The sequence below is a fragment of the Peromyscus maniculatus genome, chromosome 10, assembly GCF_049852395.1.
Source record: "Peromyscus maniculatus bairdii isolate BWxNUB_F1_BW_parent chromosome 10, HU_Pman_BW_mat_3.1, whole genome shotgun sequence".
In the NCBI taxonomy this organism is placed as follows: Eukaryota; Metazoa; Chordata; class Mammalia; order Rodentia; family Cricetidae; genus Peromyscus; species Peromyscus maniculatus.
This window is the reverse complement of record NC_134861.1, coordinates 27,164,341-27,188,094: the sequence shown is the minus strand read 5'-3', so window position 1 is coordinate 27,188,094 and position 23,754 is coordinate 27,164,341.

Below are 23,754 nucleotides of genomic sequence, written 5' to 3'. Positions count from 1 at the left end.
TCAAAGGTTTATAGCAAACAAATGAATGCCAAATCAAAACAAAGGTAATTTCAAGTCCATGTGAAGGCTTTGAGGCATAGCAGTGTACCCATATTCCCTCTGTGTGAACCTAATGTCTTTTTCTTGAAAAAGAAGACTAACATGTTAGCAAATGATTTTGTATGTTTACTCTAACCAGGCTTAGGGACTACCTAAGGGACTGCCATTTCTGTTTTGCCTAATGAAAAACCTGGTCCAAAAACACATTGGTAATCGCTGAGGGTCACTGAGAGCCAAACTAACCACTTTCAAGAAGAGTAAGATCAAAGATGACAGCTTAACCATATAATAGACTTCCTAAGGTCTGGTGGAGGGATAAGAAGGGGCTTTTCATTAATAGTAAAAGTTAAGAATTCATTGAAGGGGCTCAACAGTAGATTTTGGTCTTCAGGATAACGAATCAGTGAACTCATACTAGAATAATGTAAGTTATCCAGGCTGAGGAACAGAAAGAATGGGATTAAAAAAAAACACTGAGTTATTGAGTATCTTCAGGGAGATTAACTTAGACTTAGGCATCATGGGAATCCTAGAGGGAGATGGAAGTGACAAGGGGGAAGAAAGAAGATTTCAAAGGATGCAGGCTGAAAATAGCATGTTACCGATGAAAGACATGAATCCATAAATCCAAGAAGATCAACCAGCAGTCCTCAGGGTGAGCTCAAAATGAACTTCACAGAGAAAAGGAATCGAACTGTCTGAAGACAAGAAGAATCTTGAAAGCAGAAGGAGAGCAGCTTGTTACATTTGAGGAACCTTGATCAAGATCATGGTTGACTTTCATCTGAAACAACCTACTACCAAAGTGCTTAAAGCACACATACACACACACACACACACACACACACACACACACACACACACACACACACACTGGGGGTGAGGAGAGAGAGATAGAGACAGAGGGAGGGAGATAAAGACAGAGAAAGGCGGGGAAAGAGGGAGAGGAGAGGAGAGGAGAGGAGAGGAGAGGAGAGGAGAGGAGAGGGGAGGGGAGGGGAGGGGAGGGGAGGGGAGGGGAGGGGAGGGGAGGAGAGGAGAGGAGGGGAGAGAGAGAGAGAGAGAGAGAGAGAGAGAGAGAGAGAGAGAGAGAGAGAGAGAGAGAGAGAGAGAGAGAGTTTTCTACATTTGACAGGACTACAAAGACAAGAAAGAAATCAGTACATTCTCAGAATAGCAAAGGCTTGATTAGGCCATTGCTGTTAGGTCCATCTAATAGGACGTGCTAAGGACTAGCCCGCAGGTGAATCAGAAGCACAGAAGAGCTAACCTAAAGCCATTTAAGAAGTAAGGATGTCTTTAGTCACATTTGGTTCAGTGGCAACACTTTTATGTTAGTAGCTTATCAGCAGTACCTATTGAATCAACAGGCTAATCCACAGCTCTACCTGTGAAGTTCATTCCCCATAGGTTTACTTGACTCTATAAAACAGAATTTAAATATTTGTAAATCATCACATACGTTGTAACCTTAAATATTAGCTGCCATACAATTTTGTTCTCGTCCTTTGTTGGGTTTCTGTTTTAGTTTGTTTTCTACTTTAAAAAATTATTATTTGATTCTTTGACAGTTTCATACATGTATATAATGGATTTTACTCTTTCTCACCTCCTATTATCTTGTCTAAACACCCTCACTCTCCTGCTAAAACCTTTCTTCCAAAGAAGTCCCCTTCCTGCTTCCATGACTTTTGTGCATATAAATCTCTGAATTTGAACAGGATTGCCTGCATGGCCCTAGGCTGGAGGTTATTGAATGAATGATGGCAATATCTCAGTGGCCACACTACTGATGGAAATGATACCCTCTTCCTCTGGCTACTACTGGTTCTCAACACTTTCTTAAGCAGGAGTATGGTCCCAGGATCCCTTCCACCCTAAAGCCACTGGTGTAATAGGACAGATCACATCTTTCATCTTCTCTCATGAGGTTTTGCCTTCCTATCTGGATTCTCTACAGCTTATGAAAGCACATGTGGAAAGTTGCCAGAATGGACATCATGTGAGCATTCATCAACATAAAATGTAATTCTCCTCAACATACTGTCAGGTTTGGTGGCTATTGCCTGTATTCACAACACTAGAATAAGCTAAGTCAGGAAGATTGCCATGAGTTCAAGGTCAATCTAAGATGTGTGGTGAGATCTTATTTGAAAAGAACAAAACAAAACAAAAATGATCCCATGTGGGTTTCTACATCACCTCCCCACCAGGTGGGTTTCTACATCACCTCCCCACCAGGCAGGTTTCTACATCACCTGCCCACCAGGTGGGTTTCTACATCACCTCCCCACCAGGCAGGTTTCTACATCACCTGCCCACCAGGTGGGTTTCTACATCACCTCCCCACCAGGTGGGTTTCTACATCACCTGCCCACCCAGTGCTCAGCTGTACATTGCATTCCACCAGACTGTAAGTCTGCTCTGCTGACATCCAGCTATCAGTGAAGAGCTCCTATAGGTTCTTATTTTAGTTCACAGAAATACAAATTAAAAGAATTTCATTTAAGAATATGAGTTTTTCTGAAAGTATGCATATATAATATATAAACCATAAAAAGATAAAAATGAGCATCTCTGGTAAAGGTAAATGCATGGGTGAGGATAAAATCGAACATTGTATTTCTGATGTATAAGTACACTTGTTATTTCCTGTAAGAAGTAAAAGGCAAAAGCATATAAAGTAATTATAATTAATATTATTGGGCTGACAATGTACAAAGAAGTAATTTATGATAGCGTAAGGTGGGCTATGGAACAAAGCATTATAGACAGAGATTGTGTGGTGTTAAGTTAGTAGACAGATTAAATTTTAACTATATTTGTGTTAATTTCACATGCTAAATACAATTCCAACAATAATCACAAATAAAATATTGAAAACTGCATACTTAATAGCAAATTAGTATGCAATCAAAATAATTCAATACAAAAACCAACCAAACATAAAACAAAAAGTAATTAAGAAAGTGAGGAACAGAAATGATAGGAACACAGTGTAAAGTCACTTAAATTCTTCCTTATCAGGAATGAAGTTTAATATACATGGGTCAAATTCTCCAATCAAAAGGCAGAGGCTGGCAAAATGAATCTTAAAACATTATTTGGTTCTGTACTACCTGCGAGAGATTCACTTTAGATTCATTAAAACCTAAGTTAATTGAAAAGAAAAGGTAGAAAAGGTTATTGTGCATATACTTATCAAAGAAGAACTGAGTTAGCCATATTTATATCAGACAAAACATGGGTCATGTTAAAAGCTGTCACAAGAGACAAAAAGGCACTGTAGATTGAAGGGAGTCAATTATGAAGACATGTACCAACTGTAAGCAGGTGGAGTGGATCTCTAGAACAGGAGACAGTGATGCAAACAGTGACATCAGAGAAACAAGGAAGAAGGGGTGGTGCTGTGGGATGGTCTGTATGTCAAATGTGTTGCTCTGATTGGCCAATAAATAAAACACTGATGGCCAGTGGCTAAGCAGGAAGTATAGGCGGGACTAACAGAGAGGAGAATTGAGAGAACAGCAAGGCAGAGGGAGACACTGCCAGCCGCTGCCATGACAAGGAGCATGTGAAGATGCCGGTAAGCCATGAGCTACATGGCAAGGTATAGATTTATAGAAATGGATTAATTTAAGATGTAAGAACTAGATAGCTAGAAGCCTGAGCCATTAGGCCAAACAGTTTAAATAATATAAGTGTCTGTGTGTTTATTTTATAAGTGGGCTGTCGGACTGCTGGGGTTTGGTGGGACCTGGAGAGAAAACTCTCCAGCTACACAGTGGTTTCGTGTAATATCTGAGATCAAGGACGACATACAGAGCTTGATCTGCTCCTAGAAACACATGAAGAATGCACAACCGAGCAAGTCATGGGATGTTCTCCACAATATATCTTATATCACAAAATAATCTCTGATAAACAGAAATCCTGGAATCACACAAAAGTGCCTCTTCTCATCATAATATTATGAGGTCAGAGTTTACTAGGAAACCTGGGAAATTTGCCAATAGGTGGAAAATAAACAGCACATTCTTAAGCAATGAATAACTAAAAAAAGTCATAAAAGAAATAAAATAATTGGACATGATTAAAACTCAAACAACATATATTAAAACATGGCAACTATAATATGATATAAACACAAATAGAATATAGAAAGCAAGCAAAAATATATAAAAACAAATATATACATGCAAATTAGTTGACTCCCTCTATCCCTGTGATGAATAATTTCAAAAACAAGTATGATGCAAGTCCCCTTGTGATAGCATATTTAGAATAAAATATTTGGGACTACATTTAACCATAGAAATGGAAAGAGTTCAATAAAAAGTTGTAAAATATTACTGAATAAAAATTTTAAAATTCCAAAGATATGAGAAGCCATCCTATGTTCCCAATGTTTAAATAAAATATTTAAATTTATTTTAAATAAATATATTTACACTATTGCAATACCATATGACTCAAAACCATCTACAGATGCAAGGCAAGTCCTATTGAAATCCCAACAGCCACCCTTCATACATGGAAATGCTGGTCCTTGAAATCACATGGATTTGCAAGTGATGAAAAGGTAAAATAAACTCAGGTGAATCTCATGTTATCATTTCAAAATCTTCTGCCAATCACCAGCTAACAATCAGACTGCTATTGGCCTCAGGATATAACCCAACATAATAAAATTTTGAGTAAATTAACATATGCACTTATGGAAAAGTGACTTTTGAGAAACTTGTCACATCCTTTCTACAGGAAGCCATGGTATTAGAACAGCTGGACTTCTGCATGAAAAGAATAAAGCTAGTCCTCTACCTCAACCAGACATGGACTCAGAGTGAAACAATATCCTAAATAAAAGGGTTAAAACCATGAACTTTTCACTAAAAAGCACAGTTAAGTCTTTATGAGCATGGATTTGGCAATAGATTTCTTTTTAGCATGGTACTGAAAGGAAAAATAAGTAAGACTTTCAAAATCAAACATTTCTTTCTTTACATTGAAAGAATATTATCAAGGCAGTGAAAAATTCAATTAAGAAAATATTTGCGCCGGGCGGTGGTGGCGCACGCCTTTAATCCCAGCACTCGGGAGGCAGAGCCAGGCGGATCTCTGTGAGTTCGAGGCCAGCCTGGGCTACCAAGTGAGCTCCAGGAAAGGCGCAAAGCTACGCAGAGAAACCCTGTCTCGAAAAACCAAAAAAAAAAAAAAAAAAAAAAGAAAGAAAATATTTGCACCCCTTAGCCTAGGCACAATTCAACAGAAAAAAAAAACACAGCCTAATTTTTAAATGGACAAAAAAAGAGTACAAAAAAGACTAACTAGTCTACATAGAAAATGCATGGGACATCATTACTTCTCTGGAAAATGAAAATGAAAATTACAAAAGGTACCACTTTACATCTACTGAGATGACTGCAGTTTAAAAAAAGGGAAAGGAAAATAAAATCTGGTGTTGATATGGAGATACTGGAACTATACCTTGCTGATGGAAATGTAAAAGCCATGAAGGCATTATAGAAATAGTTTAGTTATCCCTCAGCAAGTTAAACACAGAATTACTACAAAACTCAGTAATTTCATTCCTGTGTGTGTACACAAAAGAGTTCAAAACAAGGTCTGAGATGGATAGATGGATAGTGGCATGCCAATGTTCATTGAAGCATTATTCACAATAAACAAAATATGAAAACAAGCCACAGCTGTGTTAGTAGATGAATGGATAAATAATGTGTAGTACACACATGCAGTGGAGGATGGTACAGTTTCAGCAAGAAATATTCTGACATATACTGTGATATAAGTAAACCCAGAGAACATGTAAAGCCAGACAGACACTGTGGCACACGAATTGTGTATTTTCACTTGCATTAAATGATTAGAATGGGTAAATTCATAAATACAGGAAATATGTTATCAGAAGTTGGAGGGTAGGGAAAAATATGTTTAATATTGTCTAGTGTTTGCAAGTGTGTGTTGGATTGATGAAAAATATTGAAATACTGGTTATGGCCATGCATTATTGTGAATGAAATTAATGTAAAAAAAATCACATCCCTGAACACTGATAATAGGCTCATTTTCTGTTATATATCATTCACTGTAATAAACAATTGAAAATTATTTGTGGTATGATTCAAGAAGCTATGCAATATTTCTAAGCACTTTGTCTTTGTTCCCTTAGGGATCTGGTGGTGCCTCTTGGACGTTTCTGGAGGTTCTATGGCCAGCACATGAAAACTCAGGAATGAAAAAACCCAAGATGCATCATGCATAGTGCCCTAGGCTTCCTCATCCAGAAACAAAAACATTTATACCCAAGTCAACATAGAAGCAGAAAAAGTCCCTTACAAATGAGAACTCTACCTGTCGGCAGGTGGAAGGGTGTTTCCGGTGTAAAGCCTCTGCTGCCCTGCTTCTCACAAGGTTTTCCAGTTCTTCACCAGCAGTTGTTTTAAAGGTTTTCACAATATTTCTCCTCCTCTCCTTGGTTCCTTTCTGTGATAGAGTTAGAATGCTAACCAAGCCGTTGATGCCACTTTGGTGTTGAGGCACAATGCTTCTGTGAGTTTCTCGAAGACTTCCTTTTTTGTCTTCTTTGACTCCTGCAAGGTCTACCAAGGTCTCCTGCTTCCATGACTCTCTGCTGATGGAGCGCTCCTTGTGTTCAGCCTCTGATTTCTGACCACTACAGTAATTCTCATTAGCCCTTCTCTTTAAAAGCAAATGGCTTAGCATAGAGCAATCTGATGAAACTACTCTACTTACTTTGATGGGTGTGGGGCTATTTACCTGTAATACCATCACGGTTTGTATATGTGTGTGTGAAACATACATATAGGTACATATGTATGCATATATATATATATATCTTATGTACGTATATATATCTTATGTATGTATATCACTGCTGTAAAGTTATTAATCTTAAACTAGATAAGCTTAACATAATGAAATGTCATTAAAAATACATAAATGCTTTACAGTTCAAGTATGCATAGTAAGAGTAAAAGGAAGGTGATAAGAAAAATATGTCTTTAGGTGCCAAGTAGATTTTGTGCTCTAAATAACTGTGACAACTCATGGTCAGCTTTTGAAGGAGGCTTAACTTTTCAAAACAAGGTTATTAATGGGAATAGGGGGGAAATGTAGAAAGAAATAGTGTAGTGTCTGTAGTCCCAGCTACAGGAAGGCTGACATAGGATGATCATTTGAACCTATGTGTTATAATCCAGCCTGGGCAACATAATGACACTGAGGGGAGGGGAGAGGAGGAGGGAGGAGAGGGGAGGAGAGGGGAGGAGGGAGGAGAGGGGAGGAGAGGGGAGGAGGGAGGAGAGGGGAGGAGAGGGGAGGAGGGAGGAGAGGGGAGGAGAGGGGAGGGGGGAGGAGAGGGGAGGAGAGGGGAGAGGGGAGGAGAGGGGAGGAGAGGGGAGAGGGGAGGAGGGAGGAGAGGGGAGGAGGGAGGAGAGGGGAGGAGGGAGGAGAGGGGAGGAGGGAGGAGAGGGGAGGAGAGGGGAGAGGGGAGGAGAGGGAAGGAGGGAGGAGAGGGAGGGGAAGGGAGGGGCAAAAATACAGAGCAAAACCAGAGAGAGAGAGAGAGAGAGAGAGAGAGAGAGAGAGAGAGAGAGAGAGAGAGAGAGAGAGAGGGCAAGAAGGGAGAGGGGAGGAGAAGGAAAGGGTTCTTGTTCCTCCTGCCTCCAGCTTTGGAGAGAGCACTCCTGGGGACCAGGGTGTGAGCAGCCGTGTTAGTGCCAAGGCTCTGCTTCCAAGAAATCGCAAGGGACTCTTTTTCTTTTCCTTTTTGCTTTTCTTTTATTTATTTATTTATTTTTAATTTTACATGCCCAACCCTGTTCCCCCTCCCTCCCCTACAAGCAACTATTGAATGCCAAGGTGAGTGGGAACTGAAGGCAAGGTGGTCCAGGCATGAAGACCTTGGAATCTGCTGGGTCCCACAGCTTCCTCTGCACAGAACCTCCTCACAGAAAGAATGGTCACCTAAACAGTGATTCCCTGGTCTGCTCAAAGAACACTGAGTACTATCTGGGAAGGCCTGCTCTGCAAGGATCCTACTGGAGCAGCCTCAGCAGCGGCCACACACAATGGAAGCTGACCACAACCAACATGTTTACTCATAAGCATGCAGAATTGGCAGCATAAGGAGGACACTGAAAGTCTGACCCCTTCTGTGGCATTGACAGGTTAGCTCTAGTTGGCTGTGGCTGCATTTTGAATCTTTTCAGATGACACAGTTAGTCTGATGGTATTGGTGAGGAGATCTGACCAGAAGCAGGTATGTTTATTGATGCTTAAAAAAAAATGAAAATGCAAAATAACCAACCAGGAAAATTCTTAGAGTACTGACACCAGAAAAGATGAAATTATAAAGAAATCAGAAGGTGTAGCCCTAGGCAAGTCCTTACTAAGTTAGTTGGATTCCTGTTGGGTTAGGGTTGGGTTATGACATGGTTCTCTGATGAGTTTGGCACTGCTGGTACCACTCAAGGGGCTAGAAATGCTCTAAGGCTATGCATCTCTGGTTAATGCAACAGTGCAGGTGTCCTGGTGCAGAGAAGTCAACTTTTGGCTGATGAACAATTTTCCTGACCTTGCAAATGAAGAAATGTGGCACATGGGAGTTGTCAGAAGGCTGTTCCCCTGGGTCAGCCACAGTAGCAACTCAGTCAGTTTACAGCATTCTGCCCATCAGCTGTCAAGGGTAGTGTTAGTAAAATGGGATCTCATACTGTCTCCATCAGGGGGCTAGCTCTCAAACCGTGTGTTGCCCAGATTTTTCTGTTTCCTTATGCAGAGTAATTCCTAATTCTCACAAAGAAATGAGAAGGAAGGGGAGTTGCAGCCTTGGCTATCTGTGGAAACCAACCCTTAAAGCTCTTCTCTTCTGGCAAGGATGCGCTTCCTGTCCCCCAGCAATGTGGATAACGAAGCATTAACACTTGCTGCATTTATTACCCCCAAGCTTTTCTCCAACTGCTCCTGCCCCCCCTGAACCTAATATTTTCCTTTCAACCTCTGTGTGTCTACAATGGCTGTAATTTTCCACCCAGGCTGTGATGAGGCTTGCCTTCCCTTTGTTCTCTACCTGATCTACAGGAATCAGTGCAGAGCATGGAATCCAGCCCTGTGGTGCATCCACTCACCCTCATCAAAAGTTACTGGTGTCAGCACTGGCCTGGTAATTGTCCTGCCTCCTGACTTGTGTAACTTCACTTCTGCCATCTCTACCATACAGTAAACTCTAATGAGCACTCACATTCCTCCACCAACCTCAGTCTACCACCAGGCTACAGCAGAGAGAAAAATAGCCTCCTAAAGTTCTGGGCAAGTATGGAGGTCTACACAGTTTATCCAATGTACAGATGCACACAGTGCTTACATGTAACTGGTCCTGCCTGGCCTATGGTCAGGAGAAATCTCTCCCACCTGCCAATCTTGCAGCCACTTAAACCCAACCAAGTAAACACACAGAGATTTATATCGATTACAAACTGTATGGCCACAGCAAGTTTCTTGTTATCTTGTTCTTATATCTTAAATTAACCCATATCTATTAGTCTATAAGTTTCCACATGGCTTGTGGCTTACTGGTACCTTACATCTCGCTTGCCATGGCGGCGGCTGACAGCGTCTCTCTGCCTCAGCCTTCCACTTCTCAGATTCTCCTCTCTTCTTGTCCCGCCTATACTTCCTGCCTGGCTATTGGCCAATCAGTGTTTTATTTATTAACCAATCAGAGCAACACATTTAACATACAGAACATCCTACAGCACTTACAGAATTGGGAACACCCTTAGACGAGGAAGAAAGAGTAAGTTTATATTCAAACATTATCATCTCAACTCACCAAAAGAGAGGGGAAAGAATCCAGCTAAAATAGCTTTCCAACCCTGTGTGACATACAAGGACTTGTGTCAGTCATTGCAATCTGACTGGGACTGTTATATGTGTACACACATGTGTATGTGTATATATAATATGTGTATGTGTATATATAGTATTATCTCTAATATACAAGGAAATGAAGCATCCTTTTTTATTCCCTACTATGTGCTCTTTCTGGTCAATTTTTTTTGCATTATCGGGCATGACAGTATATGCTTAAGATGACTATTCTCCACTTATCTCCCACACACAATTTTTGAAGAGTTCCAACAAACACATTGTGTGTCCGTGAAGATACAAGGAAGTATGCACGTTCGTCAGTTTTTCTTTCTTGTCTCCTTTCCCATGTTCACAGCCATTTGATCTTGGTTCAGAACACCACTATGAAGTGGAGAGTGGTGATAGCTGTTTGAACTCATGTTGTAACTGTCTTGTGTGGGATCCTGTGATTTTGCATGGAGCAGAAGACATAAAGACTGATGACCTACCCTCCCTGGAACTCCCTGGGGACATGCTCTTCCTTTTGGGTTCTGTGAGTCCAAGGATTTCTCAAGCACTCACTAACTCCCTCATCTCGGGACCACTGTGAATAAAAAGAGAAGTTCCACAACAGAAAGAGAAGATCCTCAAGGGTTAGTGACAGAGGGCAGGTTGTGTAGGGCTGCCTTTCAGCAGAAAAACTAAGAGATGGGAGGGTGCCCAGGGGCTCTGAAGGGGAGCCAGGAAAGTTAAATTTGAAGTTGAGAAAGAATAATAACTGAGAAGTCTTTTGCCAAATATCACCTTGTAAACGCCATACTTTTATTCTTCCTTATGGGTCCTCTTGTGGTAATCGGGAAGAAAAAAAAGAACACTTAGGACATTTATTTGTCAACTTTCAAAGGGATGACTGAGGACAAAAACACAACCCAGTATGTGCATTCCAGCTTTCTGTCTTCTCTAGTAAAGGAAGAGAAGAATAATGGCAAATAGAGATGTGATGGCAGGGAAGAGGAAGAGGAGAGGGAAACTGGAACACCAGTTTCATGGACCACTTCAGGTGCAAAACTAGCTCAGGATGCAAAGATCAGTTTTCACAGTGACCATCTGGGAGAGCCAGAGCTACAACATGCTACTGCTCCATCTACAGTGCTGGTCAGACACTGTACACTGGGCCCTTGAAAGCTGAACTCTTGGCCTGAATATAGACCCAATTACCATAGTTTACTAATTACCATAGAAAATCATTTGCTTCTGCAAAGTACCCATTTGAAATTCCAGTGGCTTCTTCAGGACCTGCCATTTACAGTCAAGATTCTCAGACACATGCTGCCTTGTCCTGACTGCCCATCTGATGGGGGATACTCAAACATGTGTGCTGCCTCTTCTAACCTGTCCTGTGGCTCTCAGGACAAGTCCTTTCTCTCTATCTTTACAAGAGAATGAGAGCTTCACTGCTTTCTGAATGATTGGTTACCTGCTGAGACAGGAAGCCCAATTCCTTGTAAATACCCTCTAGCTGCTGATTCCTCTGCCGCCAGTCTTCCTGGAACTCTCCAGAGTATCTCCACACATCTGAGCTGTTCCTGTTGCCTCACTGTGTCTGGCTATTCTGCAGAGTGCTGGGGAGCCCTACACTAGTGAAGGGAAAAACAAGAGGATATCACACTATGTAACACTCTGTCAGAGGATCTTCTCAGGACCAGGTATGAATCATGAGCTTGGATTAGAAGCAGATTCCAAAAACAGTCACCTTGAGAATGAGGTCACCCGGCAGAAGTGAGGTCCTTGCTATTGGCTCATACTGTGCTGTCTACCCTCTCTCTTAGATTGATGCCCCCTCACTCATGTGGATGCTGCCACCCATATGGCACTGGATGTTATTCATTCTCTCCCACTGACTAGCCAAGCTGGCCCAACTCTTTCTAAATCTCAGCTTTAAAAAGTGGAAAGCCACATGATACCACCAGCAACTACCCAAGTAGCGACTTGGATTTACATAAAACAAATATAAGTCAAACAAAGCCACCAGTCTCCATTCTTCCTGGAATCAAATTAGCCTAGCATAGCTCAGGACTTGTTATGACAGGTCAGGTCAGCATGTCACAACACTACAGGTGAAATTGGCGCCTCTACAGAAGGAAAGCAAAGCTTTCAGGAGGGGCAAGGGCTCTCCAACATTAACTGCATTTCTGTTGTTTTTGCTTAGTAACTGGGTGTCTGTCCTGTGGTCAGAGCTGCTCAGCAATCCTGGTGCTTTCCTTAGCCCTGTGCCACAGAAACCATCACTCACAAGCCCAGAAACACCCAATCCCAAGGCAATCAAGCTCTAGGAATGCTTTCACAGGAAGTCTCTACCTTCTCTGATGAGTTCACCCCACACTCCCTGTATTGTCAACAAAGCCTGTGAGTTCCTGGGCCAAGAGAAGCTTCAAGGAAGTGCATGCAATGTTTGTCATTTGGTTGATTTAAATGCCAGAAATGAAGAAACCAGATTGCTCTGCTGGGCCTTTTCTGACACTTGGAATCTCAATGTGAATATAATATTTTTTATCATCCTTATTAAATTTCTCTTCCATAATGGACAGCTCAAAATAAAATTTCTCTTGATCATTTTTGGAATTTTTTTGTTATGGTTGAGAACATTTAACGGTTTTATTTATCATGTGATTGGCACAAGCTTGGTGCTTTGTTGTCAACCGAATAAAAACAAGTTGTCCATGAAGTATTATTCATACTTACCAAGTGAAAGCTTATAGGTAATCTCAGAGTATGAAAAGGCTTCTCTCCCTCCCTTGCTCCCTCTCTTTGCATCTCTCTGCCCAACTCTCTAGAAAGAAATCTGCTCAAGTCCTGCCTTGAAGCACCGCCCACTCATGCTCTACAGTAAGAAGAAACTGAATGTTCTATAAGGAGACCAGATTGGCTGAAAGCAAAGTGAAGTCTGTGTCACTCCCAATTTCACAGAGATGTATAATGCTTTGTGAATTCTAGTGAGGTCCTCTACCTCTTCTTTACATTGCACGCTGGAGTTGATTTTGAGCCTTTCTTTTTGGGAGAGGTAAATTTGCGATTGAGTACCCACTTAATAGTAAGAAGTTATTAGGGCATTTTTCAAAGGACCAAAATCAGAAAAGTATAAATGAGGGAGGGAACAGGGTGATGGAAACAAGCAACAGTGTGCCTCAGGGAAGTTCTCAAGGGCTTTTTTTAAGTGACTTGCAACCATGGGGAGCCAAAAACTAGAGATAGAATGAAAGTGAATGTTTTTCTGTACACATGGGATTAAAAGAACCAAAGCTATCAAGTAAACTCTGATTGGATTCCTGGAACCCCACAGTTATCCATGTACATTTTTTAAGACCTGATGTCATCCTGGATCCTGCTTATGCTTCCTGGGATGAGTTCTATCTAGACACAAAAAACTATTTCCCAAAATGAATGCCTAACCCCAGGACATAGGGTCTCATCCATGCTCATTCTTAGAAATAGATTCAGTCAGAGGTATCCAGAGGGACTCTTCAATAATCCAGAAGTACTTAGGACTTCCTATGAAGGAAAAAGAATGGAAACTTGTAGATGTCTGTAACATTAGCTAGATAGACCCTATGTTAGTCAAAGGAATCCACAAAGTATGGACAAGTGGAAGGTTGACTTAAAAGAAGAGAGGAAATGAGAGGGGGAAAGGCGAGGAGTGAAAAGGAGTATGAGTTTGACTGTTAATCCTGAGAACTTGTTTAACCTTAATTTTCTTTGATGGAATGGCCAAAGGTTCCTGGAGAAGCAGAGGCCAGACCTGCCAGAAGAGCCTTCCATAGGCTAGTGATGTGGCAAGCTCAGCTCTAACAACTCCGGCAAGAATGGAAGGTACTCCATTTGGGGGATTGTAAGGGTTGTCCCAGAGAGGGAAGAGAGGGGCGCTGAAATCAAGTAAGGCCAGGAAGACCTAAGCTGACCAGACTTTCAGAAGCAGAATGACCAGTCTCTTAGTGTGCTAACCTTCTCTATGAATCTGCAAGATGGGGGATAGGAAAGAGGACTTTCCAAATTTACTTCACTGGTTTGGTTTTTTGTTGTTCTGTTTTGCTTGTTTGTCTGTTTTGGTTTAGGTTGAAGTTTTCATTTATAGCTTGAAACATTTCAGAACACTCTTCAAGCAGTTGAAGCTGATGTTGGAGGAAAACCACCATTGCATGCCACTGTGTGATTGACAGCAGGATTGAGAAGTCAGAAAATCTATTTCCCCTGAGTGTTCTCCTGTGATACAAGGGGATCGATCCTGACTTCCCTGACTTGCCCATCTTTGCCTCTTGGTGTCAGTTTGGCATTATGTGTAAAACAGTAAGAGCATTTGCTCCTTTAATCAAGAAGGGCTGCACTGTCCATGCAATGGGGAGGACGGGTCTGACATGCAAAGCAGTTAGGGCTCCATGGAGCACAGCTTACCCATGAACCTCCTGGGGGAAGCAGAAGTCTGAGGCTTATACACTTTAAGGCCACTGGGGAATACCTGTTCCCTGAGCCCTCACAGTGATAAGAGAATCCCTTGGAGATGAGTCCTTGTCATTGATGGTGTTATCCCGCAGTTCCTGAACTATTGCTTCTAAATTGAATGACTGGAGGCAGTTTCCATTTTATTATACATTTTGCTTTTTCTACCCACAGGATAGAGCATCCCTCCATACTTCATCACCATGGATGGTACCAGTTTTTGACTTTGATTTCTGAGTCAGCTTTGTAAGGCATCGTGTTCATGTGAGTGGACTCAAGGCCTTCAGAACTAGGTCAGGCATTTGCTGCAGGTCATTACAAGGCTACAAAATAGAGCATGCTTAATTCTGTTATTTCTGAAGATTTTCTTCTCTCATGTGCATAGAAGACAATCAGTACTTAATTAAATTTTGGAACTGTTCCTGAACATTTCAGACTGTCAAAGATGCATGTGACCTCCTTTCACCCGGGCTACCCAAGAGACTTTAAACAAAGGCACAGCAAAGAACAAAGGGGGCTTGCCAACCAAGACTGTGTCAGTTGTCACACTTGTACTTTAAGAACCTATGCCTAAAACAGTCCAGCAGGAAAATTCTCCACACAGAGAATCCGGAGATGGAAGTGACCTAGTCATGAGTTCAATCTTTTTATTTCAGGTATGTGCTGAATGATTTAACTGATATACATGATGATACAGTAGCAGCCAATACATATTCACATTCTAACCCAAAAGCAGAAGCATGGACTGTCACTTAGATAGTAGACTCCAGAACCAAGGTTTCAATTTGCCAGTTGCTGGGTATACGATGAGCAATGTGGGGACCATTCCTTAGAGGGCCTGATGGCAGTCAACCACCACCTCATTAGGATCAGCCCCATTTCCCAGGGCAGTCAATATCTAATGCCATAGCAGACTACAAAGAACCTACACACTGGTACAGATTGGAGGAACTTCTGCAGGGCCCTCCAGCTTTGATACAGCTAATCCTACCCATCACATCACCTACTCTTCTCCCCAAGATTCCTCAATCATTATTATTGTGCCAACCTCCAGTTTCTAGTGTGCTTCCCAGAAAACTTCCTCTGTAACAGAATTCAAAAGCCAGTTTCTTGTCCCAAGCCCAGAGTTGTGGACTTCCTGTAACACACACTTAGATGAACTTTAATGTGTTAGTTTCTCACTTATGGAGCTTATGAAGGAGGATGGAATAGACTATGAATACTTAGGAGATATCAGAGCAATTTCCTTGCCAAAGCTGTCAGTTCAGTGGGATTTTCTCTTCTTCAATGGCAGTTGCAAAAAAAATATAAAATTAATACAAGGAATAAAAAATAGCATCTCATTATAGTAAATTTCTTTTCAGTAAGAAGGCATTTCTCAAGTTGACTGGATCAACAATGGGCCCTGGATGGCAGCCATTTTATTAATGAAGGGGCGGAAACAGTTTTTAATCTGCCCTAGATCTCTTATCAGTTGATGTCATGTGATTTACCGTGAGTTTTAGCCAACAAGCATTATGAGCTGTTCTTGTGCCTGCAGAGACCCAGTATGTTTATTGTTTGTTATTGTCCCTGACTTTGCCCACTCCATCTTGGCACTGAAATATGTTCTGCACAGATGCTGTCCAATATTGCTTCATTTTATCTTGACACTGTTACCCTGTCTCTATAGACTCACACCAGCTATGTCAATAGGTCGTGAAAGATGTGTATTTGTCAAATGGAAGTAATGGAGAAGGAATGAGCACCTCAGATAAAGCATTATGAAAAGCTTCGTTTTGCAAACCTAGACATTGGGAAGCACTGGAAGACAGAGTCAAGTGTTGAGTTGTCCAAGGACAATGGCATTGGTTTGCAAAGCATTATTATTCCAACCAACTTGCAGCTACTTTTGTCATTTTAAACCAGGAATGAACCTGAGATAAGAATCAACCAAACAAAGAATTCTTTCCTGGGCTCAGGGAGGAGCCTCCACTGGCCACCACAAGGATGCCTTTGGACACAGGCGCATATGGCAGTCACATGATCAGTAGACATTTTCCTCCCATTTGCAGAAAAGCTGGTGCCTGCCTTCATCCATAGAGACACAGATCTCTGCCTGGTGTGCAGAATCAAGGAGGGAGTTTGCAGAAAAGCTTCTACAGCTCTGATGTTTTCTTAAGAATATTTATATACACACAACATGTGAGTAGAATAACTAGATACATTTTAAAAGAAAACCTGCAGTATGGTTGTTAGGCAAAGCATAAATACTTGACTCCCTCCATTTCCTATACCAAGGTGACCACAATTAAACATTAGGCATCTGTCATCAACTAGTTTCGTGTTTCTTTCACACCTTCCCTCTATAAATATATGCATAGGTTTATATTTCACTTTATTTTAACACAAATCAAATCAGAATCATGCTACATAGATAGTTCCTCACTTGTTAACAAAGTGAATTGTTTGTTGATCTCTTCTAGTCTTCCAAAGACAGCGCTGCACACAAGTTGTGTGGGGTTGTTTGTTGCCTGTAACTAGCAATACTGAGAGGCCATCTTTTTCTATATGTCCTACACACAAATAAGCTGTCTTTTTTCCTATAGTATTAAAATGAGATTTCTGAGAAAAAGGTAACCACACATCATGTTTTAATAGGTAATGCCAAATGAACATGCCAAAATTGTGTTAATTAAACTGAATCTATTTTTATTCAGTTTTTCTCTCCAGAATTATTATATCATGATCTTTCATGTTTCACTGCTGTTTCTCCATCTATCTGTCACTTAATTGCTCATCAAGTAAAGGAGAAAATGCACTTATTTCAGTTTTCAATTTTGAGGGGAAAGAACTCTCTAGCTAACCCTTTCTTGCTTAATTTCTAATTTACCTTTCAAAGATTTGGGGTGTTTTTTTTGTTTTTAATTTTGTGCTCATGTGTGTGAATATGTGCATATGTGAGTGCAGGTGCCCACAGAGTCCAGAAGAGGACGTGAGATTTCTAGGAGCTGAAGTATCAGGTGGTTGTGAAATACCTGCTGTGGGTGCTTAGAACTAAACTGGGGCCCTCTGCAAGAACAGTACGTGCTCTGAACCTCTGCACTGTCTGCAATCCTAGCACCTACACAAAAGTTTTTAATTAAATGTGGATGTGGCTGTGGACAGTACATGCATGAGTGCATTATGGAGTTCTGAGACGGTGTCAGGTTTCTAGGAGCCAGAGCTATTATTGGTGGTTTTGAGCCATCTGGCATGGGTACTAGGAACCAAATTTGGATCTTCTGGAAGAGCAGTACATGCTCTTAACCACTGAGCCATCTCTCCAACCCCTTAATTTCTAATTTTAGATTTCTACTGCCAGAGAATTGGACTAGTGATTTCTGTGATGTTTTTGATAAACTCCGACAGGTTAGTAAATTATTCAATTTTTAAAATGTGTCAATAGAACCTGAAAACAAAGATGCGTATGTTTAGTGTGTGTCATCAATCATCTACTAAGAGTATAATTCTACTTCCATTGCAAAAATAATATAGTCTTTTTAATTGCTACTAACGTCCTGGTAGTCTCACCTAATTTTTGTTGACTTAATTTGTTTTCGGAGCAATCTGTTAAAGCTTTCACTTCTGATTAGAGATTTTTATCACTCACTGCTTCCATTTCTATAAGTTTTGCTCAACGTATATATTAGAATTCAATGTGTTATTCACTGCACATATATTTTAAAGGTGTATTTTTAGACACACAGTTTCATGACTAATGGATCTTGTTGGTGAAGTGTATCATTAATGTTCATTCTTCATTATATCTAATGTATCATTAATGTACATTCTTTATTATATCTAATGTATCATTAATGTACATTCATTACATCTAATGCATTTCTTTTGCATTGTTGTCTCATCAATATTCAAATATTTTCTTTTATATATATTCTTGATCTTTTAATACTTGGTCCTGTGTTATTTGATTTGTGGTGAGTTTACTTACAATAACATTTAGTTTAGTTATCATTATTTTTATCAGATAACTGGGAGAACTTACATTTTAAAAGATAAGTTTATCCATTTACATATAATGCATTAGTATTTTGAAATGGCATCCTTTGTATCACAACAGACTGTTTCCTTTTTTCCTCTGTTTACTTTTTCTTCCCTTTCTTGCTTAATTAATTTACTTTTTGTCTCTGCTTTGAAATGATGGGTTTTTGCTCTTTGCTCTGCTAGCTTTGAAGTCAGCAGTTCTAATTCCTAGCATTTGTCATCAAACATTTAAAACATTTTTAAGCTTTTGTTTTTCTCCTAATATCTACAGTTAATTCACTCATGTCACCACTCACTTCCTGTCAAGATAAAACATTAGTTAAGTCTTATTTCCTTATATGGCTTTCAGAAACCATCACATCCCTACTTCCCAGTTTATCTCCCATGGGCTAATGTGTTGTGATCTTGACATCGGTCAATAGAGGAGCCAATAACTGAGACTCAACTGTATGCTCTACTAACATTTCCCCTGAATACCCTTTCCTGTGTCTGCCATCGCCTTCAATGGGCCTCAACACGTTGCTTTGTTTTGTTGACTGCATACTTGAGTTGTTCCTCCACAATAGTCAGTGGCCTATTTGAAAAGTCTGTCCTTGGCTGCCCCACCTGAATGTTGCTTTGACTCATTAGCCCTGAAGCTTTTAGGGTGTTTTCCCACTGCTTTCTCTGTGTGACTGAAGAGAAGTCTGATGAGAACCTGTCTTTCACTGATTGAATAGATTTCTTCTTGTCTCCTTCTTTCCTGCCTCGAAGCATTTAAGATATTTAGATCAATATTGAGGAAACTTTAAGAATACACATTTTACCAGGCTCTAACTAGATCCCTGCCTTAGTTCGTTAGTCAGGTAAGCAAAGAAAAAATGCTTTTAAAGTGTTTCCCTCCATTTTCCTTCTGCTGCTATTGATTAGATGTTGAATCTCTGGGATTTATTTTGTATTACATGGAAGAACTTTATGCAGGTTCTGAGTCTGTGAGGATAATCACTGAGGAAGCTCAGCTCTCATTTTGACGCTGGGCATCACAATTTGAAAGTGTTCAGACACGTCTGCTAGCCCAGTGTCCCTCAGAAACAGGCCTGTGGACTTTCCTCATGAAAATTGGTTTTGATTCTGGTACTGATGCACGTTTGTGAGTTCTGTCCCAGACTCTGTCAGAATCTCAAGGTTCAACATCATGAAAGAGAGGCTTTCTCCACTACACACAAACTTGAAGAAGCATAGTCATTTCATCCAAGTAACAATGAGTATGGTTCTCATGTGATCCTAAGGAGATACAAACCCAGACACTGAAACCAGGAACTACACTGGTTACTCATCCAGATGATCGAGGATATGAATGTGTATGTACAACTTCATTCAGGTTATCATCAACACAAGCCCTTACAATGTTAAAACATATTGTGGAGAATGTAACTGGTAGTTTAAATAAAAAGTGTCCCCCATAGGCTCAGGTATTTGGCACTATATCGAAAAGTGGTATAGCCTTGCTGAATAGAGCATGTCACTGTGGTCAGCCTTGGAGAGTTCACAGCCTCACCTCACTTTCAGTTGACTTTTTCTGCCTCATGATTATGGGTGCTTATCATTAAAGGTGTCTCTGAACTTCCTGTTCCAACTGCCTGCTGCCATGCCTCTGGAACCATAAGCAAAAAATTATGACATACCATAACCAAAAGCAATGAATGGAAGAATAACCAATACATTTAGAAAAGTAACTAAAGCAATAACCTATTTGAACTTTTAAGTTTCATTTTTTACAAATAAAAAAATCTCAACCTCAGAATTACACAAGCTTATGGTTACTAAGCAAGTAAGTGATGTATGTATGTATCACATCTAGGGCTTTTGACCATGACTACCAGGTAGGGTGAATTAGGCCCCTGCAAGATGACCCAAATCCTAATCCTTGGAATTTTTTAACATCACCTTATAATGTTAAATAGACTCTGTCAATGTGATTAAGTTGAGGGCTTGAGATGCAGTGAATGTTATATGCTGTCCAGATGAGTTCTAAAGGCAAGCACAAGTGTCCTTGTGGAAAGAAGAAAGAGAATTGTTTTCTACACATTTCATAAAGAATTAGTTTGATGATGGAAGCAAGATGCTACACCACTGGCTTTGATGAAGGAAAAGACCCCAAGCCAAGGAATGGAAGGAAAGTCCAGTATTAGAACCTGGAAAAAGAAAGGAAATATAGTCTCTTAGAGCCTAAAGTGGGATCATGTCCTTGCTTCTGCTTTGAACTTGGACCCCTGAAACTGATTTCTGATTTTTTAAACTTTCCATGAAAGTAAGAAAGTGAATGTGTGCTGCTTTACACACTAAGTTGTGAGGGACTTTGTTACAACAAGCAGCAGGGACTGATATGGGTTCTAAGTAGAGCTGTCTTCAGGTCCTCGGCTCTCTTCCCCCGTCCCGGGAAAGGCTGTATTCTCTATCACTCTGGGAAGCCAGCAGTGGGCAGGTTACTTGCTCTGGCTAACAGAGCAGGAGCAGAGCCGCTCAACTCGCCTTGGTTCTGGGTGGTGGTGTTGGTGGCTCACACTCCCTGCTCCCACTGTCTAAGCAAAGGGGAACTTCAGCTTTGCTCCTTGGTGACTACGATGAACAGAAACCCTTGACAACCGTACTGGACAAATTAAGAGTGAAGTCATCCTCTACTGTGTTGAGAAACTGAGATTTTGGAACTATTCATTACTAAAGCACAACATATCCTAACAAATACAAACTATTACACAATTTATCCCCATTCCACAGAACCAAGATATTACCCACATCTGAGCATTCCTACAACCTTTCAATAAAATTTTAGGGTCACCTTTACCCTAATCTTCTACAGTTCTGAACAGGCTATGGCACACACTGTAAATGGCAGAAGTGAGTCTTAAAACTGAGTACCAACCACCTTCTTAGACCCCCAGGCTCCACCTCTCACTCTTCCATAGAGGACTGTGTCTATTGGTATGCATCTCAGCAATTCTTCTTACCTTGCATGGAGATGACCAATGCATCATTGCGGTGCTGACATCAGTAGAGAGGGAAATAATGAACAGCCAGACATCAGCATTTGATTTGCACTGACTACCTAAACTTAAAATAGTATCATGGCCCTGTATGACCTTGGCCCCCACCTCACAGCCTTGAAATGTAGTTGCCATTGTTACCAGCTCACTTCTTTTTACCTGATCAGATATGCTTTTCTTTTACTTCCTCCCATAGAGGCTGCAGGCCTACCTCTCCCCCAATTCTTCCTTCCAGCCTTACACATGCATGGGAGATCAGCATTTACCATGCATTTCTTTAGAAAGTGTGAAGGAGCAATGTTGCAAGGCTGAGTCTTCTGTAGCTAACCTGTGGACTTACTGCAACCTAGACTATCAAGGAAAAGTCAGGAGCCTTCTCCCACATGCACAGGAGCCTTCTCCCACATGCACAGGAGCCTTCTCCCACATGCACCTGCATTTGCACAGGGCTAAAGCGCTCTTCCATGGGCTCCACTATGCCATGTGATATGAAGACTTCTCTCTCCTGCAGCTATGATCTTACATGACCTCAGGAAGCCAGGGAAGATGTCAAAAGCAAGAAACAACACGTTAGCAGAACGCTGTTTCAAATTAAAATCGCCTTTGTTGGTGAGGAAATCTGCGAAAAGCTGTTATTTGAAATATCTGTAGATAGTTTGGATCTGTGAATAATTGCTATCTGCACATCTCAAATCTCTTAGAGTTTCCTGCTAGACATATCTGCACGAGGTTATAAATAGTGAGGCAATGTCGCCCACTGTATAATATAGTCTCTCTGCCTTTACAACTCATCATGAACTTCTATGTAATTTATTTTTTATTGAAGAATTCCAATTAATGGCTTCCTGGTGATTTTAAAGCCTCAAATTATCAGTCTCTGAAAACAAAGCAGAGAACATAATTATCATAAACCGAGAATTTTTCATTTTGAAGCTTATCTGTTTGTGCTAAGTATCTTGTCTGTAAGTAATTAGTGCCTTTTTTTTTTTTTCAGTAAAAATAATGACCATTCTACGCTACACATCCAAATTTTGTTAACTGCTAGATGTACTGGGTGTATTATATTTGAATGGACCACCTTGGACTAGATTTAAAGTATTTCATCAAATGATAATAGCAACAACAAAATACATCTGTTTGTCAGAATAAATTATGTGGCATGTATTTTAAAAACCTATTATATCCTTTTGCTTTCTTTCTAAGAATAAAAGCCTCAGAAAAATATGTACTTGCCATTTATTACCAGGGCTGCATAACAAGAAAAGACTCATTTTATCTTCCATTTATAATTCCTAACTGCTAATCAAATTGATCAGCCAATAGCTCGGTTCTAGAGGGTCTTTTATAGGGCTATTTCAAAATGTTTTACTAGAGATAAAACAAAATTGAGTGAAATTAAAACAATTTAAATGACAATGTCAGCCAAGCATTCCTTTAAATTCCTAGAACTTTCTGTGATTTGGAGGGGCTGATGGGGGTGGGGGTGGCAGTCCTCTGATTAATACAACAGGAAGTACTTCATTCTGAGTACCACTGGGTTGCTCTCAGACCCAGCACTGTTACAGGACAGTTCTCCCCTCAGCCGGAAGCTGAGTCCAAAGGATGCTAGGACCAGTTCCTTTCCTTTTGAAAAGACATTTGACAAACCAGACAAATCAAATGTTGATTAAAAAAATTTTAAACGACAGAAAGATATATTGCAAAGCATTTGCTTTAGAGATATAAAGTGTCCACTTTCTAATTTTCAATACTTTCTCACAGTTTTTTCTTTAAAAGTGTGTGTGTGTGTGTGTGTGTGTGTATGTGTGTGTGTGTGTGTATGTGTGTATGTGTGTGTGTGTGTGTGTGTAGTGAAATTTCTTTTAAAGAGGAAATGTATATATTGGATCTTACTTATTTTATTTTTGAGTCCTTCCCATTGTGCAAATCATTATTTTACAACATTTTGAGCAGCTACATATTTGATAATAGAGCTGGGCATACAATTATTTTAACTGTTTCCTTTTGTTGCACATTTAGGAAAGAAGTCTCCTGTTAAATCATAGATACAAAAAATGTAAACTTCTTTGTTTATGTCACAAAGGTGCTGAACAAGGTTGGGATCGCTAGTGATTAGGAGTGTGTCCTGCTCCTCCAGAGGACTGGAGCTAGGCCCCAGCCCCCACACCATCAGGGGCTCCAGGCCTGCAACTCCAGTTCCACAAGGTTCAGTGCCTTCTTCCAGCCTCTAGGGGCAACCCAATACACATGGTATATGCATCACAAGGACTCACACTCAAAAAAAGAA